General features: G+C 37.3%; 1 long non-coding RNA gene across 1 annotated transcript in view; it reads left to right on the forward strand.

The window, feature by feature from the left end:
- LOC140690241 (uncharacterized) overlaps positions 1–10,585 on the forward strand; it is a 31,557-nt gene extending 20,972 nt beyond the window's left edge. The window contains exon 2 of the long non-coding RNA XR_012065432.1: positions 10,077–10,585. This is a non-coding gene — a long non-coding RNA (uncharacterized lncRNA). The remainder of the gene's footprint in view (positions 1–10,076) is intronic.
- The last annotated feature ends 634 nt before the right edge of the window (positions 10,586–11,219 follow it).

The following is an 11,219-nucleotide window of genomic DNA, read 5'->3' on the forward strand; positions in this document are numbered from 1 at the left end:
GCTCTGTGCCGCTGCGCGCTCCGCCCTGGTCGGCGCTCCGCTGGTGGGCTCGGGGAAGACCGAGGGACAGCCTCGTCCCTGCTCCGAGCTAAGACCCAGCTCCTTGTTTGTCTTTGTGGAGCAAGTTCTCTGAGGGACCAGGATGGGAGGATCGTATCTGCCCCGGGCTGTAGGCCCGTCTCAGTCTGGCCCTTGAGGCTGCTAAGCTCTTCGGTGCAGATGCAGGTTTCGCCCCTGCCCCCGCCTGGGTGCTAAGCGCCGGAGAATATGGCGGTTCTGCCTGGGCCCCGCCCCTCTTCCCCTGAAAAGTTTCCGCGGGTTTTCAGAGATGGGGGTATGCACCCTTCCCCCAAGAGCACATCAACCTTGCTGTTTTATGGAGGGCCCAGGTTGTTCTGCCCCGTGCACCCACAGCCACGGCGCCCCTTGCAGTCCCCCGGAGCTGCCTCCGTGCAGCCGCCCCTGTCCTCCGCCTGGCTTGTGCAGCTTGGCCCTGCCCGCTACTGCTGGCCCGCGTTTCAGGCTGGGTGTCAGGGGGACGCTCTGTGCCCGTTTAACTTAGTTCTGTCAGACAAGGGCTGCTCTGTACAGATCGGAGCCTCAGAGGCTCCCCCTCCGTCCCGCTGGCCTCTCAGTTGGAGAGGGGAGACCCAGCGAGCGAGCGCCAGTCCTCCTTTGCCGCTCCCTCCCCGCGGGACCCATCCCGCGGCTGCTTTGCCTTTTGTTCTTTCTTTTTTCCTTTTCTCCTACCAGATTTTTGGCGTCTTTATCTTTTGAAGAGGGCGATGTTCTGTCAGAGTTCCGCAGGTGCTCTGGTTGGCTGAGTAGGTCTGTAGATGTGGGTCTTGGTGTATTTGTGGGAGAGGGTGACTTACGAGCGTCCTTCTACTCCGCCACCTTGCCTCTTCTCCATTTAAGGTAATTATTGATAGACATGTATTTATTGCCATTATAAACCTTGTTTTCCAGTTGATTTTGTATTTCTTCTTTGTTTCTTTCTTTTTCTTTTTTTTAACCTTTGTGGTTTGATGGTTTTCTTCTGTATTATGCATGTATTCTCTTCTTTTTAGTTTTTTTGAATTTACTATATGTTTTTGATTTGTAGTTACCCTGTTTTTCAAATATTTTAACCTATTACTGTATCTACTTGCTTTAGACTGGTGGTTATATAAGCTCAAACACTTTCTAGAAAAAAAAATCTACATTTTCTTATTCTCTTCCCCCACGTTTTATGATTTTGATGTCCTCTTTTACATCTTTATGTTTTTCCTTTTGCTGTTCATTGTAGTTATCATTGCTTTCACAGGTTTTTTTTTAATTTTAATCTATGTACCAGCTTATTTAAGTGATTTATTTTCCAGTTGTGATTTTCTCTTTCTTATAGATTTTTTCTTGTCTTCTATTTAGAGAAAACCTTTCAATATTTCTTTTAGGATAGGTTTAGTATGGCTGTATTCTTTTAGTTTTTGCTTGTCTGAGAAATTCTTTCTCTCTCCTATTCTAAATGATAATCTTGCTGGATAGAGTTTCCAAGGTTTGTTAAACTATTTTTTAATTTTCATGAGATTTCATCTTTGACCAATGGATAAATTACTTAATTTCCAAACATTTAGGATTGGTCTATTCTTTTTTTTTTTTCCTAGTTTAATTTCATTAAGATCAAAGAACATACTCTGTGTGATTTCAGTCTTTTGAAATTTGCTAAGTCTTACTTTCTGGCCCAGTATGTGGTCCAAATTGATAAACACACATATAGAACATTATTATGATGTTGGATGAACTTTTCTATATGTTTCTATATGTATCAAGTAATTTATATTGGTTGATCAGATCTTCTGTGTCTTTTCTGAATTTTTTGCCTGACAGTTCTGTAACTTACTATGACATGTGTTAAAACCCCCCTCTAAATTGATGTATGGTCTCTTTTCTTTTAGTTGCTATTTCTTGATTTTGAAGCAATGTTATTTAGTGCGCAGAATTGATAACTTATATCTTCCTGTGAAATAAAGATAAAAATGAATTCAAGTTTTCAGGATTTCTCCTTTTAATAACCTTGAGGACATTATTCCCTTGCAGTCCGTCTTCCAGAATTTCTATTGAAAAGTCATCCATCAGCTTTATTTTTATTCCCTTAATGACGATGAGCCTTTATTTTCAGTTACTTTTAAGACTTTTCCTTATCGTTGACCTTCAGAATTTTGACTACGACGTGCTTTGGTGTGATTTTCTTTTTATGTTATGATGGGGGTTGTAGAACTTTTAAAATCTGTTGGCAAACGTCTTACATCACTTTGGGAAAAAAAAAATCTCAGTAAATCAGATGTTTGTATAAGTTGGGTTATGACTATGGATTAAGGGGAAGGGATTTAATTTGGTTACCATCTCCTTCAGAAAACCTCTGAAGAGCCCAAACCCACTCACAATCCTCAGGTCTCCCCTACGTGCTCTGAGAAGATTGCATTACCGCAAATTTCATACTACGTTGTCACTTCTTTTCAGTAGTGAAATGAGCAGAATGAAAATAACATGAACACTTTTCTTTAAATATTTACAAATGTGTATGTATGTGAAACATACACAAATTATTTTATGGTAATAAATTAATAAAATAATTTTATTGTAGCATTATATTTTTATCAGATCAGTTTTTGTTTGTGTATTTTGCTTGTTTAAATTAAAAACCCAGAGAATTGAATTGGTGCTTTAAAGTGACCTGAGCAGTACTTAAATACTAGAGTTGATCAAGAATGAATTATTATTATTATTATTATTTTACATTTTTTATTGATTCATAATCATTTTACAGTGTTGTGTCAAATTCCAGTGTTCAGCACAATTTTTCAGTCATTCATGGACATATACACACTCATTGTCACATTTTTTTCTCTGTGATTTATCATAACATTTTGTGTATATTTCCCTGTGCTATACAGTGTAATCTTGTTTATCTATTCTACAATTTTGAAACCCCAGTCTATCCCTTCCCACCCTCTACCCCGCCCCCCACCCCGGTAACAAGAATGAATTATTTATATTATAAAGTTATATTTTATCAAAAATCATTAAATTTACCTAAGGGTATCAACTCTTACATTGTAATTGGTTTCTGAATTTTTATTAAGTAGAAGTTACTTATAGTCAATTGGGCTTTGAAAATACTTTTAATTAAACATAAAGTATAGCACTGAGCACTTTTTTAATATTTATGACTCAGTGTTAATTACTCAAAGTCTTACTTGGTGTTTCTCCTCAACTTTATTCTGAAATATCTTCAAGTAAATCACCACCCACTTGCTTGTCCACCTGAAGGATGAATTGCATTACTTTGTCAAAGATTGGGAAGCATAAAATCCTTCACATAGTCTCTGCATAGATTTTTGTTAACATGCATTGACTATTGCTTCTATATTTAATATCAATAATGCAAAAGAAGCATTAGATGTTCCTATGATATAATTCTTCTAAGTTCCAGTAAGTTTTCAACAGAAGTATCCTTCTACAGATAGTTACAAGAGTGGCATCTGTTGGTCACTTGTGTACCTGTGGATACGTGACTGTAGCAGAAATACTGTGGCAGCTTGACCACAGTCTTGCATAAAAGCATTGACTATTTCATTAGTGAATATAAAGATGACCCTAGCACAGACCTTGCAGTAAAATAAAAAATATTTCAGAACGTTTATGAATATGCAATAATGGAGGGTAGGAAGTAAGTAGAGATATAATTCAGTGTTACTGGTTTTCAAAGGAGAGAGAACAAGGTTTTAGTGAGGGAAAAACAAAAATCTCCAAAGCATAAAATTAAAGCCATGTGAGAAGGGTTTGTATTACGGAGGACTCACACATACACACACACATACACATCGAGATGATGTAAATCACTTAAGACCAGACAGATGTTGGGAAGTGTAGGTTAGGGTACCAGTGATGTCACAAAGTTTTGATCATCTGTAGAAGAGGTGTGTGAAGCTTAGCAGGGTAAAACTATGAATATAAGTCTTCTTCTTAGCATAGGGGAAGTTAAATGTGAGGAAAGGCTGTTTGTGTTTCTATAGGAGGCCAGAAGCAAAGGAAAGTTTTATGAACAGGGGAGTTACATGTCAGGGTTAGCGTCAGAAAGAGTAATTTAGTAATAAATCCAACTTTATAACCATAGTTAAGAACCTCATTATTTCTCAGTTGAACCACTCAAAATCCCAGAAATAGTAAGGACCAAGGAGAGTACAGAGCCCGAGGAGAAGAGTGTGATAAAAGGGAATGAATGACTGTCTTGGATGCAACAGAAAGACTGAAGAAAGTAAATGCGAGCCATTTTCAGTAACTGGATCACAGAAATCTTCCCAAAGTAGATCCGTCTGATGAAGAACAAACATCATGAAGATATTTGCCCACATTTCGCCCCCCAGTGAGATGCTTCACCATCATCTGAAGCCATCTTCCTCCTCTCTCCTTTCCCTGTTCCTTTTTCTTCATAACAGTTACCTCCACTGGGCTTTTCATTATGTATTTATTGGTTTCTTTACTTTCTTCTTTGTCACTGCAATGTAAGCTTCTGGTGGGCAGGTGCTTGGTCTGATTTTTATCTTGCTTAGTACCTGACATGTGGAAAGTGCTTGATAAATTCTTGTGGAACACATGAATTGAAGGGCACCGAGGAATAAGTGGGTAGCCAGGATCTGAAATCAGTCAACAGAGATGGCACGTCGTGAATCTGAGTAGTGAGGGGCTAGAAAGAGGTAAGACAGTGGCTGTTTGTTGTGTTATGCTGGGCTTGGAAGAAGAGTGAAGATACAAGAAGGATGATTGATGGGACAGGAGCTCAATGAAGGTGGCCCCCCCGATGCTCTATAGCCTATTTGAACATAGTGGCCAGAGAGACCCTTCTGAATGTGTCAGATCATGGCACTTTTCTGCTCAGAATTCTCAGTGGCTTCCCATTTCATTCAGCGTAAAAGCCAAAGCCCTGACAATGGTCTGCCCCATACAGCCTGGGCTTCTGTGACCTCCCTGGCCTCATTCCAACAGTTTTGTTTCCTCACTCTGCTGCAAGTCTGTGGATGCAGCAGGCCTTTGCCCTCCCTTCTTTCCTGCCTGGAAGCTTCTTCCCCAGAGGTCCACAGGATATATGCCTAGGTATAGATTCCACATGGTTATCTCCCTCAAATCTTTCCTATCTTTGCTAAAATGTTACTGTACTTAGGACTCAATCAGAGGGAAGAACAAGTGAAAAAGTCCAGGGTGGGGGTGACCTTGGCAAAAGGAAAGCAAAGGTGGTTGGTGCAGAGTGAGCTGCAGGGAGAGTAGGAGAGAAGGATGTCAGAGAATCAGGCAGAAGTTAGTCCAGTAGAGTGTTATAAGTAGTGCTAAAGCACTGGATTTTATTAAACACACGAGAATGTCATTGGAAGGTTTTGTGCAGAAAAGTCATAAATGTGCTTTACTTTCAAAAAGACAATCCAGATGTAGTTTAGTGTAGCCATTATGGAAAACAGTATGGAGGTTCCTTAAAAAAAAAAAAACTGAAAAATAGACTTACCCTACGATTCAGCAGTCCCACTCCTGGGCATATATCCAGAGGAAACTCTAGTTTGAAGAGATACATGCACCCCAGTGTTCATAGCAGCACTATTTACAATAGCCAAGACATGGAAGCAACTTAAATGTCCAATAACAGATGAATGGATAAAGAAGTTGTGGGAGACATAGATATAGATACAGATATAATGGAATACTACTTGGCCATGAAAAAGAATAAAGTAATGCCATTTGCAGCAACATGTATGGACCTAGAGATCATCATACTAAGTGAAATAAGCCAGAAAGAGAAAGAAAAATATCGTATCACTTATATGTGGAATCTTAAAATAAAAAAAAGACACAAATGAACTTATTTACAAAACAGAGATAGACTCACAGACATAGAAAACAAACTTACAGTTATCAGTGGGGAAAGGTGGGGTGGAGAGGGATAAACTGGGAGTTGGGGATTTCCAGACACTAACTACTATACATAAAATAGATAAACAGCAGTGTCCTGTGTAGCACAGGGAACTATATTCAATACCTTGTAATGGGCTATAGTGAAAAAAAATATGAAAAGAAATATATATATATACATACACACGTATAACTGAATCACAATGCTGTTCACCAGAAACTTAACACAACACTGTAAATCGACTATACTTCAATTTAAAAAACAAACAAAAATAAAACAAAACAAAAAATAAGATCAATCCAGATGCTGTGTGGTAGTGGACCATCAGAGAGCAGAAGTAGAAAAAGAGACACATGCTTGGAAGCTACCAGCCTCCAAACTTTTTGGTTGTGAATCCTTATTTGTAGAAAGTTTTGAATCTTGTACCCTCACTATATACAATATAAATATACGACATGCTAATATGTACTAGACATTATGCCAGGCAGTAATATATTGTGTGCATTATGAAATAGAAATAAATAAAATATTTAAATAAGCAAATGCATATTTAAATTAAAATCTTTAAAAAATATTTTATTATGTTTAAGTGTTATGGAAACATTTTGCCTTTTGGAGAATATGGCAGATTCTAAGGCTTGTAGAATTTTTCGCATACCATTTAGTTTTTTGCAATTGACTTTTTAATGTTAGAAAAATGATAATTAAGGACATCATTCAATTTATTATGTAGAAACTCAGAGGACAAATCCCCGTATGCATTCAGGTTTAGTAAAACTCATGTGCCCCTTGATCAATGGGCACATTGACTTCAATCAGTAGGCTATCAATAAAAGTAACATGCCAAGACCTCACTCCTTTTTCATCAAGAGAGACAGTTGGGGCCAGAGAGATTCAGCTAGGCTGGTTGCACCTCTCCAGTTTGCTAAGACAGAGCCAGTCACTCCTGCAGTGTTGGCTCAGCAGTGCAAGCACAGCTCAGGAAGAAGTCTGTGCCCCTGGCACCACAATGCCAAGGTTACTGTCTCAGAAGGAGCTGGATGAGTCACTGACAGTGGGAATAGGCGTCACTCCCAAGAGCATAGTCAGCTGGATCTGGGAAAGCTGATGCTTGCCTTGTCAGGGTGTGCTTGTTCTCATGAGGTGGTCAGCCACAGCTCTTAGTGTTGAGGAAGACCGGATGGGATCAGACACCCACCATAGTCCCATTTCTTCACCGTCAGCACTGTGCAAGACTTAGGGCACAAGACTTCTTTTGCTTCCACCAGGCCTAGTCTGAGGGGCTAGAATATGCAAAACACACGCACACGCGCACGCGCACACACACGTCAATGAATGGATTCCCATCTCCTGAGAGATGAATGCAACTTCCCAGACATATGGATGAGAAACTGGAGGCATAAAAGAGGAGGAAGCAAAATGAAAAGGGAAGAGGAGCAAGAGAGTGAGGAACTGAGAGCGCTACAGAGTTCTAGGCGGAGAGGCTTTCTTGTCTTGCATGAAATACCCTAAGGAGAAATTTTAAAATGTCCTAGGTCTGAGTGCTTCTCAGTGAACTGGCCCGGGAGACCTACCATCTCACCAGAGAGCAAGGAGTTACCGTCTGCAAGGCAGAGCCCCCCTGTTAACTCCTAGCCTTAGGTCGTCCAGTAACTGGAGATGCTGCCTCTCCCCCAGGAATGCCTAGGGTTCCTCTTCATGCCCTCAGTATGAGGAAGCATAAACATATTTATGTTCAACGGCTGCAATTTCCCAGCCAGAGCATCTTGATATACTGTTCTTTTCCTCTTTTTCCATGGAAATGTCTTTTATACTGGTACTTCAAAATAGTTTTTGGAATTAAATAGAAAAAGAATGGAAGACGGAAGGAAGGAGGCAGATAAGTGAAGAAAGAAAGGGAAAAAAGGAAGACGAAGATTTGATGTATTTCAGTGATGCATTAAAGATATAATCATTGCTGCCTTAGAACAGTTCATTTCTTATCAAACTATCATGCCATCTAGTTCTGATTCTATTGTAAAACTTGAAAACAAGAAAACAATTAGATTACTTGTTTTAATTAAACCTTAAAAGCAGAACAATTATTTATAATGTTTTATTGAAAGAAAAAACAATATAGCAGAGCTCAAAAAGCTACACTTGTTATGCTTTATAAAGACAGAGGTTTACACAGGTTTTATGTATGTACACATTCATGACAATATATCACAACAAAGGCACCTTTTACTGCCACAGTATTAGGTAATGAATAAAAAATCAAATTAACCTTTTTAAAAAAATCTAAAACGATACAATACATTTTAGGATTATGTACATATTTGAAACATTCAGATATTTTTAAACACATTATTTTCATGGGTACATGACAATTATCTAATTCTCAAAATAGTTTGGTACTAAAATTGTTTGTCAAATAACAAAACACAAGATACTGTAATATATAACCAAGCACCAGTTAAAGTCAGTATGTATCTAATGCTCCATCAAACTAAGAGGCTTCTAACACATGCCAAGTGAAGTGGGTATATAAGATAACCATTGAAATATGTTTAGAGTCTCAATTTTTTTGTCTTTAATAAGCTGATTATTTTATAGAAAATGGGGAGAGCTAGATGATTTAGAGCAGTTTTTCTAATGGTTTGATGGAATCCTAGGGCTCTCAGAAGAAATTCCAAGGCACTGAGGAAGATTTGGGGAATAAGCAGGTCCATTTTATGTGTATTATATGTTAGAGCTGTGTATATGATTGAGATCATACAAAACGTTCTATTGCTTTAAAGTAAGTTTGAAAATAATAATTTGGAAAACTGCTTCAAAGCATATTTCATTTGGCTGTGTTAACATAGCTTAAGAAATATCTTTGTCAAAGCAGACTATCACACTTAGTCAACTGCACAACTCAAGTGAAAGTTTACCTAAAAACATTGCCTTCATTAGTTACAGGGGTATAATTCCAAGTTTTTATGTATGTTTTTTAGTCTAGAAAGACTTTGAATGGAATAATAAAATGTTATTAGCTCAACTGTATGACCAAAGAGCATTATCAAATTGTAGATCAACAAGTAAAAGTGGAGAGATAATCCTCCAATATATGGAATTAATTACTTTAAAACATAAAAATAAATTATCACTTCTGAAAGTGAGACACACTTAGAAAATTGTTTGCTAATTTTAATTCTTACTGTATTTATGATGTAAACAAAATGAAAATATGTTTCATTAATAACCTGGTTCAAAAAAAGAACATTTTAATAAGCACCTTAGAACTGGAATATCATAAAAAAATTATTATTTAGGAAAGTGGATGTCAAGATATATTATCTTTCTTACACTCTTAGAAAATTATGTCAATAGAGTCATGAATTTTTTTAATGTTGTCAGATTTAAAGAGTATCCAAGGGTTCTGATATTGTGCAAATTAAATTTTTATTGAATGGCAGAAATAGCTTGGTTGCAGGCCAAGTAGCCATCAAGAATTTATTAATTTGTTTTTATAACCACCAGAGGGCACCAGTGCCTGCAGCATGGTTGATGTGGGTGTTCTCTAACCTTTAGGTGACACTTGAATTTGACATTGCCAAGCTAAAAATGCCTTTAAAAAATTGATAACTTCTAAGAAATACATTTACATTCTGTAATACCCAAATAAATTTGGACTATTAGATAAAAAATAGAGTTTACTGGCCTATTTTTGGTTAAGATTAATTTAACAGGACTTCATATTTTTAAATCAAGAATTGAATGCATAACATTTTTTAACAATGACTAAAAGAGAGTTCCTAAGCTACAAACACCAACAGTTCATTTAGCACCACATATTTAGCACCAGAATAGATACTGATAGTTCACACTTAATAAAAACTTTAATTGCAAAGAAACTTCAAAATTGTAGCACGTATAAGGTGTTTGTTATGCATTTTCAGCACCATTAACCGGTGAATTGTTAAACTGTCTAAGTTTCTCACTGACATCTCTTAAGTCAAAATTAGACCATGACATAATTTTTAAAAATCATTTTGCATGTGTTTAAATGTCTTCCCTCACACATATAATGACAATACAAAAATATATATAAAAACAAAGATAACATTAGATGTTGATAGAAATATAACTTTACTCTCTCTAAACACTTTCATAGGTAAAGGCTTCCATCCATGTCAAGATCTGTGTCCCATGACACTGCCGAACAGAGGGAATGCTGTTACACAAGAGGGAGAACCCGGACCACAATTTAAGGATGACTTTTCTGGACACCTTCAAATTACCTGATTAGCTGATGCATTCATTTAATAAGCAGGATATGAATACAAAACACTTAAACTGGCCTAAACATGTTTTAGATTTGTTTATGTAGATGTTATACGTTGATCTAACACAAGCATGTGTTAATGAGACAAATATGCATTGTTTCAATTAAGAAATTCTGAGTGAATTGTATTGGTTGAACTTTCCCTAGTGTTTGGTCAACTCTGTGCTAAAGTTGCATGGAGCTTTCAAATGAATGCCTCTATGAAGGTTCAAATACATATTATAGCGCTGCCAGCTGAATCTCATAGGGGTGCTGTGATGGACCACAGAAGTGACACAGCTTAGACTACTAAACAGAAAATAAAAATAATAATAATAATAAAAACTGTTTCTGACACATTTTAAAAGCAAGCTTATCTGTCATAACCAGGAACATTAAGACTCTGCCTACACAACTCAAATACAATTCTGTAAAGAAATCCATCCGCTTAACAGCTAAAATTATCACTTTCCCAGTCTTTTGATGACATGGAAGCCCTCCTCAAAGTCTATATTGTGACAGAATTTAAAAAAAAACTTCTACTGAATAAAGGATGATATGAAAAATCTTACCATAAAGAGAATCAATGCCACTGAATATATATGCCAGTTACTGTTTCTCTTGAGTGAAACTTTTGAAATGGAAACCTCAGTACTGACTATTTAAGCTGCTCTTAGGAAATAGCTTATACCTGGACCCTTTCTGACTGTGGGGGTTACAGTGAGAAATAGCTCTCCTAGCACCACGGTTTCATGCTGTGAAAAGATGTGACATGCTGTGTTGATCCTAGCAAACTTCCGTTTGCCTTAGCCTGGAAAATGAAACATTTCACATGGCCACTTTGTATTACTAACTTTAAAAAGTACAGACAGAATAACAAATATACCCGTTATATTTTCAGCTGAGTTGCTACGTTATAAATAAACTTACAGTTCTCGTTGTGATTTGGAAAGGACTGTTGAGTGCAAGTTATGAGTGTGTAGACCCTAGTCT

This window comes from Vicugna pacos, chromosome 29 (genome assembly GCF_048564905.1).
Source record: "Vicugna pacos chromosome 29, VicPac4, whole genome shotgun sequence".
NCBI classification, from domain to species: domain Eukaryota; kingdom Metazoa; phylum Chordata; class Mammalia; order Artiodactyla; family Camelidae; genus Vicugna; species Vicugna pacos.